Source organism: Lepidochelys kempii, chromosome 16 (assembly GCF_965140285.1).
Source record: "Lepidochelys kempii isolate rLepKem1 chromosome 16, rLepKem1.hap1, whole genome shotgun sequence".
Classification (NCBI taxonomy): Eukaryota; Metazoa; Chordata; order Testudines; family Cheloniidae; genus Lepidochelys; species Lepidochelys kempii.
The window spans coordinates 6,751,429-6,770,605 of record NC_136395.1 but is presented as its reverse complement, the minus strand read 5'-3'; the positions used below and the strand labels follow the sequence as shown (position 1 = coordinate 6,770,605).

Here is a 19,177-nt window from a genome sequence, read left to right as displayed (position 1 = left end):
TTCAGAGCCCGGACACCTCTGGGCCTGGCAGTTCAGAGCCCGGACACCTCTGGGCCTGGCAGTTCAGAGCCCGGACACCTCTGGGCCTGGCAGTTCAGAGCCCCGACACCTCTGGGCCTGGCAGTTCAGAGCCCGGACACCTCTGGGCCTGGCAGTTCAGAGCCCCGACACCTCTGGGCCTGGCAGTTCAGAGCCCCGACACCTCTGGGCCTGGCAGTTCAGAGCCCGGACACCTCTGGGCCTGGCAGTTCAGAGCCCGGACACCTCTGGGCCTGGCAGTTCAGAGCCCGGACACCTCTGGGCCTGGCAGTTCAGAGCCCCGACACCTCTGGGCCTGGCAGTTCAGAGCCCCGACACCTCTGGGCCTGGCAGTTCAGAGCCCCGACACCTCTGGGCCTGGCAGTTCAGAGCCCCGACACCTCTGGGCCTCACAGTTCAGAGCCCGGACACCTCTGGGCCTGGCAGTTCAGAGCCCGGACACCTCTGGGCCTGGCAGTTCAGAGCCCCAGCACCTCTGGGCCTGGCAGTTCAGAGCCCGGACACCTCTGGGCCTGGCAGCTCAGAGCCCGGACACCTCTGGGCCTGGCAGCTCAGAGCCCGGACACCTCTGGGCCTGGCAGCTCAGAGCCCGGACACCTCTGGGCCTGGCAGCTCAGAGCCCGGACACCTCTGGGCCTGGCAGCTCAGAGCCCGGACACCTCTGGGCCTGGCAGCTCAGAGCCCGGACACCTCTGGGCCTGGCAGCTCAGAGCCCGGACACCTCTGGGCCTGGCAGCTCAGAGCCCGGACACCTCTGGGCCTGGCAGTTCAGAGCCCCAGCACATCTGGGCTTGCTGCATCAGTTATGAAAGTAAAAAAATTGCTTGAGCCCCAACACCTCCTTCATTACAAATTAAGCACTGGGTGGGCCGTATGGGAGAGGATGCTTGGACACAGAAGCTAGGTCATGTTTTTGGCCTCCCATCCTCTACCCTGTCCTTTTTATACTAAGTCCTCCACTATTTCTCTGTGTCTGTGACTAATGCAATGGCAAGGCTGAGCAGCTGCAGGTTGGTGGCAAGGCACTGGTTTCTGACGGGGCAGTCCTCTGGCTAGGTAAATATCCCTGTGCGCTGTCTCAGCCTTATGCTGTTCAAACACGTGTTTGCTTTTTATACAGAATTATCCTGTATCTGCATTTGAAATCGCTACAGAACCATTATGTGATTTGAAAAAAATTCCCCACAGGCTCTTCACAAAGAACTGTACAGCAAATGCAGGGCAGCTGCTGCTAGGACAAGGTGTCCTGGCCATCTGAGGGTGGAAGCATGTTTGCCAGGAAGCAGAGGAGACACTGAGATCTATGTAAGGATTGATGGGAGATCATTAAGCTCAGATGAAGCTGACAGACTGAAGGAAAGTTGCCAGTACCTTGAGAAATCCCAATACAAGAAGTCACCTTTTTATTCCACTTCTCACATCTGTTCTCTCCTTTGTGTCAATGTCATCGATCTGTCACAAATCCCTCTGCCTCACACAGCAGCTGTGACCCCTGGACCTGGCCAGGGCCCAGTTTGGGTATGAGCTCCAAGAAAAGAAATAGACGGTTGGTAAATCCTGACCTGCCATGCTAGGTTCCAGTGCACTTTCAGTGTCCCTTCTCCTCCACCTCTAACCCAGCACTTTGCATGGGCTGCTCCAAGCACCAATCATGGAACAGGGAGCTGGTAAGGCACGCTCCAGCTAGCCTGATAGACTTGCTCTCAAATACTGAGCTTAGCCCCAGGCAAAAACAGAGGAGCAAAAGGAATCTCCATGCAGCAGACTCTAATGAGAACAGGGAAATAAATGTAATTCATTGATTCATTTATTCGCTACTGTGTTAAAAAATGTCCACTACAGACTCTGTGCACATGTATATTACCTTCAAACATCACTAGTGTTTGACCCAATATGGTGTCCCAGACACTCCCTTTGTTAAGGAAAATGGGGGTTAAGATAAGTTATGGCTGGAGCTCAGGAATAATTTCAACAAATAATTGCATATCACTGCTGCTTCTGCAAAATATTCGCCAGCAGATTGTGACATTTGTACATTTTTTTGTTCTTTGAACTCATTCGCTGCCAGTCGTAGAGGTAAATATTTGTGCTGAGCAGCCCTGCTTCAAGGATAGAAGACTGAGAGTTGCCAGCTCTAATGGGTCTCAGATGCTTTTCTCTAACTGTTGGAGAGCAGCTGTTAGCTCGCCCACGTTTAAGCTAGGAGAGTCAGAGCTGGATGAAGAAAAGCATTGACCAACAGCAGCTGTTGTCACTGGGCATAGCTGCATCCTGAGATCCTATGTGGAAGAGATGATCAAGGTGCTCCGTACCAAAGAACAAGGTGGCATCTTCAGCTTGTTCCAAACCCAGCTGAATTGCTGTGTGACCACGTGATGGCATGTCCACCTCACACAGGACTGACAGGGGTTAAGATGGCCAGACAGGCCAATTATCTCTGCAGGCTCAGCTGGGCAGGAACAGGGAGGGCCTATAAAGCCATGGCCTACGCTTATGGGGTCCTGCCCCACACTTCCCTACCATAGCACTTCCTGCTCTCTTTCCTGCCTGGCCAAACCCCTTCCACACGCAAACTCCCCTCCCCCACCCAAAATGGTGGCATCGCATGGGTTATCATGGAGACAGTTTGAAGGAAAGAAGGAATTGAAGGAAGGCAGACATAGAAAAGAAAAACCACTAGAAACATTGTCCTGCCTCACAGTTTCATTAACACCCTCAGCTTTGAGACAACATGAGGTATTATGGGGTAAACTGCCTATGTCATGCTGCCCAGACATGTCAAACAGCACACAGTTGTGAATCACAAGGCACTTTAAGGTAATCACTCCCCTTTGTGCTCCTGCAGAACTGTATTTATTTTGCAGTGCACTTAACGCTGATCCGCAGGGGTTAAAAAAGAGGACTTAAGCCAAAGACAGTGCTATGACTGTGAACAGAGATGGCATGACAGTGCATCTCTCTTAGCACTGCCAAATAGCTTTTGGGTCCCTTCCATTCCTGCACCCTCTGTGGAGGCACCCTCCTGTCAAATAGCGGCCTGACATCTCTCGTTGCTTTGCTCCTTGCCTTTTTGAACAGAATCAATCATAGAATATCAAGATTGGAAGGGACCTCAGGAGGTCATCTAGTCCAACCCCCTGCTCAAAGCAGGACCAATCCCCAGTTTTTTCCCCAGATCCCTAAATGGCCTCCCCAAGGATTCAACTCACAACCCTGGGTTTAGCAGGCCAATGCTCAAACCACTGAGCTATCCCTCCCCCCACTGAGCTATCCTTCCCCCCTTCTGGGCCTTTTGGGGACACATGTCAGGGTAACATCCCGCATTGTAAGGAGAGCCTGTAGAGATGCACATGTGATGTGTTAGGCCCCTGCCCCCGCCAGCCCTCTGCTGCTGCCCCCTGCAGAGGCATCCATGCAATTGTATGCCTAACTCTTTTCCCCCCTCTTTAGCTGGCCACCCCCCTTAGCACCCACAGCCTGCACAGATGTCCAGCCAGGCATTTATTAATCCTTTCCCACAAGTTGCCACAACAACCTCCCCACCCCATCCCCTTCCCCCAGACACTCTCCTTCCACCATAGGCCAAGGGGGCCTACACAAACAGGAAAGATGTGCAAATGCCTTACCATCTCCCAGCTTACCCAGGACTGGGAATGGAATGCCAAAATCAAGGAAAAGGCAACATTTGATCACTGTTGGCATGGAGGCGGCTACTTGGTCAATAGCTAGTTGTCCTTTTTCTTTTTCCCCTGAGCACCTGACACATTGTGCTGACCACGAATGGAGCTGCTAGCACTGAGCCCATCCAATCCATGTTGGAGATAGAGGAACTCGAGATGACATGTTCAAAGAACTCAGGTGCACATCCTAACAGAGTGACAAACAGCTAGGGGAGTGAGGGGAAGGTTTCCTAAAGTGCGAGAGAGAGGGAAGGACCAGGAAATGGCTAGGATCCCTCAGCCACAGTGGCTGGGGATGATGGAGAGGCAAGCAGACCTTCTCGAAAACATAGTCGCTCTATGGTCAAGGACTGTACTGCAACCTGTGTATGCCTTGCAGCCCTCTCCCTCTGACACCTCGCATTCTGGGATACACCTGTCACTGCTACAGCTCCAGAAACAGGTTCTTTTCTCAGCACAACCATGCCACAAGATAACTAAGGGAACAGCAAGCACTGGGACATCCCCCTAACTTGCAAGGGGACATCCCATCCCCCAAGATAAAGGGGACATTTTGAAACCCTGCACACACACATATACAAATTTGTGACCTTGAAAGCAAAAACTTGTCTGCATGCAACAGTTTATTAATTTTTAATGGGTGTTAACTTTGCACAATGTTACATATGTTCAATAAAATTTTTTTACGTTTACTCACAGTGTTCAACTTGGTGTAGTAACTAATTTATTAACAAGCCATTCAAACTGTCTTGACATTCATGGTTTTGAGTCTCACATAATTGACTAAAATCCCCCCTTTCATTATCATAAAATCCACAAGTACTATAATAAAATCCACATATGCTCCATATTAAAATCCACACAAATGTTAGTGAAACCACCACAAAATGTATAGTAAAATATCTACATGTATTGATAAAATGCACATATGCAGCGTAATCAATTCTTTGCATCCCTACACATAAACACGTGCAGAAATCAGTATTAAAGCCTTACACACATATACATTGTTCCCAAGGGCCCCTAGCTTCAAAGCAGGAAGGGAAAGTGGCTTAATCACAGGATTACAATGTGGTGTGGACATGTCAGGGTTCCTTCCCCACTCTGAACTCTGGGGTACAGATGTGGGGACCCGCATGAAAGACCCCCTAAGCTTATTTCTACCAGCTTAGGTTAAAACTTCCCCAAGGCACAAAGTCTTTGCCCTTGGATTAGGTAAACACTGCCACCACCAAGTGATTTAACAAACAATCAGGGAAAGGACCACTTGGAGTTCCTATTTCCCCAAAATATCCCCCCAAGCCCTTACACCCCATTTCCTGGGGAGGCTTGAGAATAAACAAGATGAGCACAAACCAGCCTTGGATTTTTAAGACCCAAAAACCCCAATCAGATTCTTAAAAAACAGAACTTTATTAGAAGAACAAAAAAAGATAAGAGAACAACTCTGTAAAATCAGAATGGAAGATAATCTTACAGGGTAATCAGATTCAAAACACAGAGAATCCCTTGAGGCAAAACCTTAAGTTACAAAAAGACACAAAAACAGGAATACACATTTCCTCCAGCACAGCGAATTTCACAAGCCAAAACAAAGAAAACCTAACGCATTTTCTAGCTAGATTACTTACTAACTTTATAGGAGTTGGAGGGCTTGCATCCTTGATCTGTTCCCAGCAAAGGTATCACACAGACAGACAAAAGCCTTTTCCCCACCTCCAGATTTGAAAGTATCTTGTCCCCTCATTGGTCATTTTGGGTCAGGTGCCAGCCAGGTTACCTGAGCTTCTTAACCCTTTACAGGTAAAAGGACTTTGCCTCTGGCCAGGAGGGATTTTATAGCACTGTGTACAGAAAGGTGGCTACCCTTCCCTTTACATTTATGATGGGACACAATGCTCACACAACAGTTGTTAGGAAAAAACTTAACATGGATACAGAAAACTCACAAGACTCAAGTGTAAACCCGCCCTTACATACTCAAAATGGTAGTTACAATGTCAGTTGAAGGTCACATCTCAATACAGACATGTACAGACGTATACCGACCCACTTCTTTAGCATTTATTGTTCCCTCAGTCTGAACAATCAGAACATGCTGTGCCACTGGGATGTAGGGTAACAGAGACTGGCCCTGCTACCTTTTCAACACATACTTGGAAAGTACATTTGACTCTGTTACTGACATTTCAAACCCACCTGAGGAAGCTGAGCCACAAGGTTGAGTCTCACTTTTAATTACTGAGAGATGTTCAGTGTGTTATTTCAGAGATGGGATCCAAACCCACCACAGTGGTCAGGATGTGCTTTTCAAAGGGGACACTCTGACTCCTTGATGTAGCTGCAAGTTTCGCTGTAAGTGGACAAATACTCATATTGTCTTCCTCTATTTGATATTTACTGTTGGGGGTGGATTTTAGTGCTTCCAGAAGACCAGGGCTGACAGCACTAGTCAGAACCAGCAATAACAGAGGGAAGTGCTCTGCACACCTGTAAGTATGACTCCCCCAGTGCACTTTAATCCTGTCCTGCATGACTTTATTATTATCCATGATTCCAGGCCTGGCCCCTGCCCTAGACAAGCTGATGTTCCTCAGTCCTGACTGGCTATTGTACTCATGAGCTCCCCAACAGCTCTGTCAATATCAGCAGTAGAGAATAATTTAACAGTGAGGTTAATTAACCATTGGATTAATTTACCAAGCATCAGGGTGGAGTCTCCATCACTGGCAGTTTTAAAATCTAGATTGGATGATGGTTATTTTTAAGGATCTGTTCTAGTTCAAAAGGAGTTATTTTGGGGGCGTTTTCTGGCCTGTGTTGTTCAGGAGGTCAGACAAGATGATCACCATGGTCCCTTCTGGCCCTGGAATCCATGAATATCCCTCATTTGTGACCTGCCCCACCCTGTTATGCCAGAACTGAGATTGCTAATTATGCTACATGTTGTTGATATGTATGTGCACAAATACACTAACTGTCCTTCAGGGACTAGGCCGAGGAACTGCCAAAACTTGATTGTTTGAACTGCCCAAGTGCCAAATCTTTTCCTCCCACGCTGAGAGTTCTCTTTCTAGCTGTGCCGTCTCCAGTCTATTTCCTGCTTACTCAGTTCCCTGAGGAGCAGAGTTCATTCCAGTTCCAGGTAGTACTTGGGGACTAGCATGAGTGTCAGAGAGCACACCAGTTTGTCTTGGTCTCCTGATGGGAGAGGAAGGGTTCTAGGAGCGGATGCAACTGGAACGATGAGGAGGAGATGCTCAAACATGGGAAAGGGACAGCCCCGGCATCTTTATGTGGGCAGTGTCACCTGTGCACTGGTGCTTGCTGGTCTATGCCTCTCAAACATGCCATTCCTCCAGCTTCCAGGGGTACAGAATGGTGGACAGAGCAGCATTGTGAACAAAATTGCAGTCAGTTTTCTCAAGAGTTGCAAGGAAGATAGTACCCTGTAAGAGAAGAGGGTTTGTTTGTTTGTTTTTCGGTTACAAATAAGTTCATATTGCTTGGAAAGGCCCTGTCTATACTTCCTCCGCCATTCAGCTTGCATGATCTAACTGCTCCTTAAAAGGGCATTCCTGGAGAGCATTTCCTGGCTGGGACATGGTGCTGGTGCTGGGGTGTGCTGTGTCAGTCAGCAAAGGGTGCAGAGAGGAAGAAATGCAGCAGTGCCCTGAGCTTGGGCAGAGAGCTAATGCAGGTCAGGAAATGCTGCATCTTTTGGGGAAATACCAGGTGCACAAGTTAAATTATCCTCCAAGCAGCATCCATGGCTAGTACTGCACACCGCTGGCTGCTTGGATCCAGACACTGCTCCCAGTGCCCTCAGTGGAAGTTTTCACCATGGATTTCATCAGGCCCTTATGTTGTAACAAATCCCAGCGACCCAGGAATTTCACAGTTGTCACTAGCCAGAGCCCTCCCAAACCTGGGCTTTCACATCAGTCCAGCAAGCTAGAGGTGCTGATCCAGTGACAGCAGCAGAGGCCTGTGCCTTGAAAACTGACCTGGAAGCTAGAGATGCTCAGTCAGTTGAACATTCCCTATTTCCTGCTGTGCCCTGTGTAGGTGTGCAAAGCAGGCAAAGTGCCCCTCTAGGGAATCCATCTGGCACAGGGCTGGCATAGGGTACACCTCACTCCTTCTAGTGCAGCATCCAGTGCAAGGACACCCCAGAAATATGAGCAGGGGCAGGAAGTGGAACAGCTGGAGTGCTTTGTGCTCTAACAAATCTGGGAAGCAAAGTAGCCCATCGGCAGCTGTACAGGCCTCAGAGAAGCCTAGAATTAGGGAGGCCAAAAGGTGGCTTAATGCCAACACCGGGCTCCCACTACCTGGGTTCTGCCACCTGACAGGCGCCTCCTGAGAGGTGCAACACAGAAGCTGGACTAATGGCCTTTCAAAGGGCTGAGCTTTGTCTTGGCTTCAGCCCAGCTCAGTAAAGCTGCTGAGCTAGTGAACATTACATCTGCCCAGCCAGCTGGAGCTGCTGAGATAGGGACTTCAGAGACTTGACATTACCCTAGCAAAGCAGAACAGCTCAGCCAGAAGCCTCAGACATCTAGGAATCCATGTAAAGCCAGGAAGCCAGAGGTGAGGACCCAGTGACCTCGCGATCACCTGGCCCTTGCCATCAGCCCAGCAAGAAGGAGATGCAGGACAGGGGTTAAAGGGAGGGGGGAACCATATGGCAGCACAGCTAAAAGCAAAGGGAGGATCCTTCCTCCCATCCTTTGCTTACACTGCCAGCTCCCTCTCTGGCACCTTCCCAGACAGATGGTATGCTGGGGATGAGTCTGGGGAGGAGTGCTGCCGTGCTGTAAACAATGGCCAGCTTACACAAAAAAGTGGTCCCCTTACAGCATGTTCACCTCTGGGTGGGGCAGGCTCCTGGTTCCCTGAAGTCCTGTGGGGACCTCCTCTTTCTCACAGTAGCCGGCGCTGGGTCAGATCTCTGCCACTCTGGCAGCAGGTCTCTGCAGGGCTGGAACTGCAGGGCTGGAATCCGCCAGCAGTGCAAAGACCCCCTCTGAGACTCACTGAGCTGTTCTGCTTCTCGCTCAGCTGCCAGATCCAACCTGACACTACCCCGAGACCCTTTGTCTCTGAGCCAGGCTACTCCCTCCCCTAAGGGGCTGAGCGGCCCGGCCTCATCACTGGCCCAGCAAACTGCTTGACTGTATCACCCCAAGGAGAATCCTCCTACTGGCCTCAGCAGGAGTTTCTAGCCCAGGTGTGTTCCGCCCCCACCTCCCCCCACCCCCCGACTCCACACAGGCTGGGAGATGGTGTCAAAGGGCGGTGCTGGTAGCCATTATTGTTGTAGTCCATGGGGTGGGAGCCCCAGTCCAGAGATGCAGGAGCTGGCAAACTCCACATGGGGGTTAGGGCTAAATAACCCTGACATTTAAATATCTTGCCAAAGGCAAATCCTATCTACACAGGGCCAGTCTGAGCAATTCGGCAAGGCCCAAGCTGCAGGGCGCCAGCTTCCTCCCCTCACCACCAGTCTATCCCATGTGCTACAGAGGGTGGGCTGCTCACCAGGGAATGGCTCCGATCTAGTGGCTACGTTTGTGAAAGAGGGAAGAGTGGCCAGAGGCCTCCATTTGCACAGCCAGAGAGGGGAGCTAGCCTATGGCCAGACAAGGCCATGATAAAGGAGGCGAAGCCTTGACTCCTCAGGGAATCAAAATATGATTTAGCCTGGGAAGAAGAATTATTGGAGGGGATTGGCAGGGTTTAATAGATTGTAAGGAGGACAGTGAACAATGATCAGCCTTCCTCCTTTTTCCCCGGGCCCACAGAGTAAGGGGCAGGGCACTTAGTATAATACCTCATCAGTTCATGGGATTCACATCTGCTGAGGGCAGACAGCTAGCAAGAGCAGCTGGCTAAGGAGCTGGACAATTTCATGGCTAATAATAACACTTTTTAAACTCAGGGCCATCCAATCTCATGCATCTGGGCATAAACTGACTGCTGCTGGGGGCAGGACATTTTTCTCTGTTGCGCAATCAGTTGAGTGCATGACTGGGAGGGCTACAGTTCTTGCCCCCAAGTGGAAGAGAAGGTTGGGGTGATTGCCTTGCCTTGCCTCTGGATGGACTCATCCCCTCTCTGAATACTGCTAGGACCTCCATGCCAACAGTCACCTAGCTCTGGGCTCAGCCCGTACTGCTGGAGAACACATGGTTCCATCCTTGGGATGGCCCAGGTTGCATTAAATGACAGGTACAGTGTTTTGGAAAACATTAACCCCTTGCACTTTGGGCTAGACCCTACACAGGAACAAAGCATCAGCACTGCCATCCATGAAGTGATTCCTCTTCTGCCCTTGGTGATGGTTCAGAGAAAAGGTTGTAGCTTAAATGGGAAACAAAATGGGATTTTCAACAGATCCTGAGTGATTTAGGGACTCAAATCCCATTGCAAGTCAATATAATAGTGCTCTTAAATCACTTAGGTGCTGTTGAAAACCCCAACCTGTGTAGCTTCCCCAGTTGCCCATCACTGGATCAAATGCTCCCTTCAGACTGGGGAGACGTTATCAGAAGCTAAATGGAACAAATCCGTTCACACATCCCCTGGCTGGCAGTTGCCTTCTTGTGAGCAAGATGGACACAGGAGCCGTGGTCGGACCTAGCGTGTTAATTGGTATGTTCCCATGTGCAGAGTGCAGTAATGAGTTGTTATTACAGAGCAGATTCACATTCCTGGCTGGGCTGCTTCCTTCCAGCCTGTGCAAAGTGCTGAGGCAGCATTGATTGCCTCTGTTCCCATCCTGTGCTCTTTCCAGAAACTCAATGGCTTGATGGTTTATTCCCACATTTGCCTGCCTTCAGCTCCACACTGATTGTGCTCTGGTGCTAATAACAGTGTAATCCGTTTAGGCAGCTTCTGGGTTATTGCCTTGCAGTGGTACAGAGCGAGGAAGAGGAATGATAGGAATGTCCCATGTGGAGTGTTTGCTCAGAGAATGGAATGTCCCACTCTTAGGGCAAGCCTAGTCCAGTTACACAATGACCTGCGTGGCTGGCAGTGCAGGACCACACTACTCCCTGCAGATCCGCTGGTGGAACTATACTTCCCGAGGCAAAGGGATGGGACAGCCTGCTCCATGCAGGGCAGGGGCAGCTCCATAAGCCAGTACAGGGTGAGTTGCCCAAGACCCCATCTCCACCTCACCCTTTGGGTGACTTGCTCCTCCAGAGGCACACAGGTAGTCAAATGACCAAAAAAAAACCCTCAATAAATCGTAGTTTTTATTACGCTGTTAAAAAAAATAGAATACCAGTTAAATTGATTATAAATGTTTTTGGATGTTTTTTCTACATTTTCAAATATATTGATTTCAATTACAATGCAAAATACAAAGTGTACAGTGCTCACTTCATATTATTAATTTTGATTACAAATACTTGATCTGTAAAAAAGATAAACAACAAAGTAGTATTTTTCAGTTCCGCTCATACAAGTACTGTAGTGAGATCTCTTTATCGTGAAAATGAAACTTACAGATGTAGAAATTTTCTTTTACATAACTGCACTGAAAAACAAAACAATGTAAAACTTTAGAGACTACAAGTCAAAGCATGAAGGGGCATACGAATGTTTAGCAGATCTGGCACATAAATACCTTGCAATGCTGACTACAACAGTGCCATGTGAATGCCTGTTCTCACTGTCAGGTGACCTTGTAAATAAGAAGCGGGCTGCATTATCTCCCATAAATGTAAACAAACCTGTTTGTCTTAGCGATTGGTATTCTATTATTGTTTAACAGTGTGATTAAAACTGCCATTAATCGTGACTTTTTATTTAATCGAGTTAATTTGTTTTGCTTTAATCGCTTGCATTAACTGCAATTAATTGGCAGCCCTAGATGTAATCCCTGCCTTTGGAGGAGACTTTGTTCAGGCCAAAGGCGGTAAGATTCTGGGACTTTGCCCCACAGTGGCAAGGGGCAATCTGGTGCTAGCAAGAGCAAATACCGTTGCTGTTTCCTTGAGCAATTCTGAGAATGGAGGTGGAAGGGCACATCTGAATATAATGCAGATCTGTGTGCTGGATTTTTCTCTATACAAAGGGTCTCCCACAGTGCTTCCCAGAGCTATACACCCTAACCAAAACCTCACCAAGGAAGCAAAGCAGCGGGGGAGAGAAATGAGAGAGATATGTGTGCCTCATAATGAATACATGGGCTACAGGAAATACATAGGTTAATCAGACAAATTTCACACATACCTGGGACAGGAAATTGAACCTTGATCCTCCAACTCCAACTATACAGGACTCTGGCCTTGTCTGAGATGCAATTTCTTAGCTGGTAATAGCAACAAGCCCTTGCCCTGTCTGTTCTCCATTTTAGATAGGCTGACTCCACAAGAGTTCAAACCCATGCTGCGGTGACAGTCTATTCTAACTCAATGTGCTGAGAGCAACAGACACAACTGCTAAATAATCACATTCAAGGCTCCAGAGCCAAGAATAGAGCCTTCAGCCTCTTTGTGCCCACCCAAGACCTTACTGCCAGGCTTGTTCTTCTGAGTGCCAGGCTGATACCACCCCTGACTAAAAAGGGACTAGAGAAGAGGTAGCATTAGTGTTTTAGAGGCCCCTTTTCAAGGAATGAGTCAAGATAGGGATGGGTCAAGATGAAATGCGACCCAGATCCACCAGCAAACAGGGGCCTCACAACATGCCCACGTATTAACTACAAGATGTGTACAAGCTTGAATTTCCATGCACAATTCCACAGAAAAGTGTGTGTGCATTCACGTGTGCATATGCAGTTAAGTGTGTGCATTTGGGCATGTATATATACATGTGTATACAGTGGATTTTAGACATACCCTTCCCTCCACCCCACACTTTTCTCGGCACTAAGTCACCATGTCTTCTGTTTTCTGTTCTTTCTTCATCTCTCCCTGCACTCCAATTTTCTTCCTTCTCTGTCAGTTTCTCAATGTTCCCTCACTTTCCTTCACTTTGTCTTCCAGTTTCTGTTTCTCTCTCTCATCTTCTCTGTCTTAATTCTTTCCTTTTCTCTCTTTCTTGTCTCTTTCCCCATTGTTTTGTTCTCTTTGGTTAGGGAGAAGGTTAGGTTAGGGTTCATGTTATGTTTAGATTAGGGTTAGGTTAAGGGGTGAAGGATAGGGAAGGTTGTGGTTTAGGGTCAGGGATTAATTTGGGTTAAGGTTTTGGGTTAAGTTAAAAGTTAGGTTTAGGGTTAGAGTTTAGGTTTACATCTAAAATTGAATGTTATGATTAATGTTATGGTTAGATTTTGGGTAGCATTAGATTTGGGATAAGGGTTAGCTTTAAATTTAGGGTTAGGATTTTAGAGTTAGGGTTAGAGTTAGTGACAAATTTAACATTCAATTGAGGACAGGATTGCTATAGACCACCGGACCAGGGGGATGAGGTGGATGAGGCTTTCTTCCGGCAGCTCACGGAAGCTACTAGATCGCATGCCCGGATTCTCATGGGTGACTTTAATTTTCCTGATATCTGCTGGGAGAGCAATACAGCGGTGCATAGACAATCCAGGAAGTTTTTTGGAAAGCGTAGGGGACAATTTCCTGGCGCAAGTGCTAGAGGAGCCAACTAGGGGGGGCGCTTTTCTTGACCTGCTGCTCACAAACCGGGTAGAATTAGTGGGGGAAGCAAAAGTGGATGGGAATCTGGGAGGCAGTGACCATGAGTTGGTTGAGTTCAGGATCCTGACGCAGGGAAGAAAGGTAAGCAGCAGGATAAGGACCCTGGACTTCAGGAAAGCAGACTTCGACTCCCTCAGGGAACGGATGGCCAGGATCCCCTGGGGGACTAACTTGAAGGGGAAAGGAGTCCAGGAGAGCTAGCTGTATTTCAAGGAATCCCTGTTGAGGTTACAGGGACAAACCATCCCGATGAGTCGAAAGAATAGTAAATATGGCAGGCGACCAGCTTGGCTTAATGGTGAAATCCTAGCAGATCTTAAACATAAAAAAGAAGCTTACAAGAAGTGGAAGGTTGGACATATGACCAGGGAAGAGTATAAAAATATTGCTCGGGCATGTAGGAATGTTATCAGGAGGGCCAAATCGCACCTGGAGCTGCAGCTAGCCAGAGATGTCAAGAGTAACAAGAAGGGTTTCTTCAGGTATGTTGGCAACAAGAAGAAAGCCAAGGAATGTGTGGGCCCCTTACTGAATGAGGGAGGCAACCTAGTGACAGAGGATGTGGAAAAAGCTAATGTACTCAATGCTTTTTTTGCCTCTGTTTTCACTAACAAGGTCAGCTCCCAGACTGCTACGCTGGGCATCACAAAATGCGGAAGAGATGGCCAGCCCTCTGTGGAGATAGAGGCAGTTAGGGACTATTTAGAAAAGCTGGACGTGCACAAGTCCATGGGGCCGGATGAGTTGCATCCGAGAGTGCTGAAGGAATTGGCGGCTGTGATTGCAGAGCCACTGGCCATTATCTTTGAAAACTCGTGGCGAACCGGGGAAGTCCCGGATGACTGGAAAAAGGCTAATGTAGTGCCAATCTTTAAAAAAGGGAAGAAGGAAGATCCTGGGAACTACAGGCCAGTCAGCCTCACCTCAGTCCCTGGAAAAATCATGGAGCAGGTCCTCAAAGAATCAATCCTGAAGCACTTGCATGAGAGGAAAGTGATCAGGAACAGCCAGCATGGATTCACCAAGGGAAGGTCATGCCTGACTAATCTAATCGCCTTTTATGATGAGATTACTGGTTCTGTGGATGAAGGGAAAGCAGTGGATGTATTGTTTCTTGACTTTAGCAAAGCTTTTGACACGGTCTCCCATAGTATTCTTGTCAGCAAGTTAAGGAAGTATGGGCTGGATGAATGCACTATAAGGTGGGTAGAAAGCTGGCTAGATTGTCGGGCTCAACGGGTAGTGATCAATGGCTCCATGTCTAGTTGGCAGCCGGTATCAAGTGGAGTGCCCCAAGGGTCGGTCCTGGGGCCAGTTTTATTCAATATCTTCATAAATGATCTGGAGGATGGTGTGGATTGCACTCTCAGCAAATTTGCGGATGATACTAAACTGGGAGGAGTGGTAGATACGCTGGAGGGGAGGGATAGGATACAGAAGGACCTAGACCAATTGGAAGATTGGGCCAAACGGAATCTGATGAGGTTCAATAAGGATAAGTGCAGGGTCCTGCACTTAGGACGGAAGAACCCAATGCACAGCTACAGACTAGGGACCGAATGATTAGGCAGCAGTTCTGCGGAAAAGGACCTAGGGGTGACAGTGGACGAGAAGCTGGATATGAGTCAGCAGTGTGCCCTTGTTGCCAAGAAGGCCAATGGCATTTTGGGATGTATAAGTAGGGGCATAGCGAGCAGATCGAGGAACGTGATCGTTCCCCTCTATTCGACATTGGTGAGGCCTCATCTGGAGTACTGTGTCCAGTTTTGGGCCCCACACTTCAAGAAGGATGTGGATAAATTGGAGAGAGTCCAGCGAAGGGCAACAAAAATGATTAGGGGACTGGAACACATGAGTTATGAGGAGAGGCTGAGGGAGCTGGGATTGTTTAGCCTGCAGAAGAGAAGAATGAGGGGGGATTTGATAGCTGCTTTCAACTACCTGAAAGGGGGTTCCAAAGAGGATGGCTCTAGACTGTTCTCAATGGTAGCAGATGACAGAACGAGGAGTAATGGTCTCAAGTTGCAGTGGGGGAGGTTTAGATTGGATATTAGGAAAAACTTTTTCACTAAGAGGGTGGTGAAACACTGGAATGCGTTACCTAGGGAGGTGGTAGAATCTCCTTCCTTAGAGGTTTTTAAGGTCAGGCTTGACAAAGCCCTGGCTGGGATTATTTAACTGGGAATTGGTCCTGCTTTGAGCAGGGGGTTGGACTAGATGACCTTCTGGGGTCCCTTCCAACCCTGATATTCTATGATTCTATGATTCTATGATTACCTTTGGGTTAAGGTTAAGGTTAAAATTAGGGCAAGGTTAGTATTAGGCTTGTGTTTGGATTAAGGGTGGTGTTAGGGTTACATGTTAGAGTTGTGGTTAATTTCAGGCACACGGTTAGGGTTAGATCAGAGGAGGCGAGTGGTAGAATTAGAACTGGGCTAGAATTAGTGTTAGGGTTAAGGGTGTATGTTAGGGTGAGATTAAGGTTAGGATTACTGTTCTGTATTAGAGTTAGGGTTCAGTAATAAAGGGGGGAAACCAGGACATGCATAGGTCTCTTATGCTTTAGGCAGCCTATGTCCTCAGAGCTGCTTGCTGTCATGATGAATATGTCACAATATTGCGACAACATTGCAGTGACTGCAGAGGGATATCCTTGACCCAGTGTCACTTCGTCGGGGTGCGGGAGTGGTGCTGTAGGGCCCCATGACCACTCCCGCTGCCATGGGGCGCCTACATCTCGTGTCTGGCTCTATAGCATTCAGTCAGCACTGGAAGAACACACACAAATGCATGCACATGGACGTGATAATTGTCCCCTTCTCCCTCTGATGGAGCTAGGACCAGCTGGGAACTGAGCCGCTGTGGCCCCACCCCTGCCTTTTGGAGGTGTCCCTCTGAGAAACCAGCATCCTGTTGAGCTGAGGCGTGGCCCTGCCTTGTGCTCTGCCAGAGAGCCCTGTGAGGATTGACTGGTTACATGGATGTGTGCGAAGGGACGTGTGTGTGGGGGTGTAATTTACAAGCTACTGGGACATTCCCCCAAATACTTCGCAGGTAGGTCATGTGGGACATAGTTGAGGTCTTTGAATTAGGTCTCTGATTGAGCAAGGACCCAGGGCCACTGCAGGAGGGAAGGGAAGGCAAGCCAGGATGTGGGAATTAGGATCTGGATTGCTGGATGTGGGAGCCTATTTGGAGTGTGGTCTGCCAGGGTGGGAGTTCTTCTCTTTCTTCCCACCCCAGGGCTAGTTAGGCGGGTGCGGTTAGGGGGTCTCTTCTCTCCCTACATGAGGATTAGCCATTCAAGATGTAGGTCTCTTGTCTCCATCTCAACCCTTTACCAAGGGTTTGCATTCTTGAGAGACAGTCTCCTCTCTCTGTCCCCACTCCACCACCTGCAGGTTCAGCTCTCCAGAGAGAGTCTACTCCTCCCACACACAAACACAAACTACATTGTCTGGGGGTTGGACTCCCAAGTACACTTCTCATCTCCGCTGTTCTCCCCCAGTCCCTAAGGAAAGGGCTTTTGGACCTTTCCCCATACTCCTAGCAGTTGGGAGTAGGAATGCTCGAAGTAGCGACCTACCTTATTTCTGAGCTGCTGCAGCTGCTATTAGCCACACCAGAGATCCAAATGTGGTTGGAACCTGTACCATAGTAGAAAACTCCATTTTCTGCCTAAATTTGAACCTATGAGCACCAAACAGATTCAAAATCAAATTCATGGAGTGAAGCCAGGCAGTTCCTGATGAACTTTAGAGCTATTGTTTCATAAATAAGAAATCCATGGCTCTCTCAGGCCAAAAGCATTTAAGCTTTATTATAAATATAAGGTAACAAATACAGATCATATTCTGGTTGCAATCCATATTTTTATTAAATGAGACAAAGAGAACAACTAAGTGAAGGTGATTTAGGTTATAACATGTTGAAAGCTGTCTAGTTTCCCATCCATCACAAGCAATTCCAGTTAATAAGGCTGTTCCCATAATGCTAGAAGCAGCTGCTTGTGTTTCTACTAGTGAAGCCATATCAATGTTAAGGGGAACTATTTGATAGTTCAAAATCTATTTTCTATTCCATGTCTGAGGTTCTATAAATAAAGCTAACACTAACTATGAATTCATTATTCTGAATAGTTTTTATAGATATTATCTGCAAAAAACTACATTCATGCAATGTTAAGGTTGAATAGTTACGGTAATATCACAAGGAACAAGAAATACAAAAGCTAAGATTCTAATAGCTAAGTTTCTAACTTGTGTGCATTTCACATTCTGCATTTTTATGGAATAAATTTTATGACATAGATTGTAATATATTAGCCTGCACATTTAACATGAAAAATGGGTATGAAAAATATGATTTGGAATGAAGAGGTGTTCCCATTGATACTGGAACCATAACTTTTGCATTTTCTGCCTTTTTTTATTTCAACTGTGCAACCTAACTGGTGCATTAGCACACTGTTTTGCATTTCATTGTCTTGGTTTTATTTAAAAAAGAACAAGAGAGAGAAGCTCTCTGTGGTTAACAATGTTAAGATTTAAATACTTCCAATTAGCCTGCAGAAATAATAGTACATGATTATGCAATTAAAGTCTGTATCATAATTCATATGCATAAAGGGACAGAATTAAGGCTGTGTGGGCAACATTTAAACTAGTATATTTTGTATTTTATAAAGTACGCTAGTTGTGTGTAATACAACTATTTTGGTGTGGAATAAAATGCCATATGAAAAAATTGCATGTACATATCTCAGGAGAGCGATAACGTATCATAGGAGAGCTATAAAATAATCCCAATTAATTTTTGTTTTAAGGCTCCCTGCAACATTTTTGACAGCATTATGGGGTACACACCCAGTGCTTGATGGCATGGCAAGGCGTAAAGGTTTTATTGGTCATCATCTGAGATGACCTACATAATGCACTTCTGGTCTTGCCACTCACAAGTAGCGCAGTCATCACAAACGTGTTCCAGTAAAACATCTATCCCTCATTTACACCATCACAGAAAGCAGGTTAAAAAGGCAGCAAACCTCTTGCAAAAAATTTTTTCAAAATTTGAAAACATTGACTACCTCTAAAGATGATGGTGTGGCTATAGAATATATCTGCTAGGGTGACCAGATGACAAGAACAAAATATTGGGACAAATGGGGTGGCAGCCACAGGCTCACCCCACACCAGGGCCGGCTCTCAGTTTTTTGCCTCCCCAGGCGCAAAAAAAAAAAAAAAAGCCGGAGTGCAGCCGATGCAAAATATCGGGACAAATGGCGTCCCGACCATACATCAGTCGGGACGTAGGACAAACAACTAAATATCGGGACAGCCTCGATTTTATCGGGACGTCTGGTCACCCTAATGTCTGCACTGCAATCAGTGCTGTTATTGCAGCTTGTATAGACTGAAGGCAGAGTGGCTTCACTACCCTGGTACCCAAGTGAGCTAGACTAAAGCGAGCTGCATGAGCTGCTGTCACACCTGCCAATGCCGTGAAGACATAGAATCATAGAATCATAGAATATCAGGGTTGGAAGGGACCCCTGAAGGTCATCTAGTCCAACCCCCTGCTCGAAGCAGGACCAATTCCCAGTTAAATCATCCCAGCCAGGGCTTTGTCAAGCCTGACCTTAAAAACCTCTAAGGAAGGAGATTCTACCACCTCCCTAGGTAACACATTCCAGTGTTTCACCACCCTCTTAGTGAAAAAGTTTTTCCTAATATCCAATCTAAACCTCCCCCACTGCAACTTGAGACCATTACTCCTCGTTCTGTCATCTGCTACCAT

General features: G+C 47.4%; 1 long non-coding RNA gene across 1 annotated transcript in view; it reads left to right on the top strand.

Moving 5' to 3' along the window:
• Positions 1-10,746: 10,746 nt before the first annotated feature.
• The window catches only part of LOC140899148 (uncharacterized), an 89,290-nt gene continuing 80,859 nt past the window's right edge, over positions 10,747-19,177 (top strand). Inside the window, exon 1 of the long non-coding RNA XR_012155236.1 lies at positions 10,747-10,875. This is a non-coding gene — a long non-coding RNA (uncharacterized LOC140899148). The remainder of the gene's footprint in view (positions 10,876-19,177) is intronic.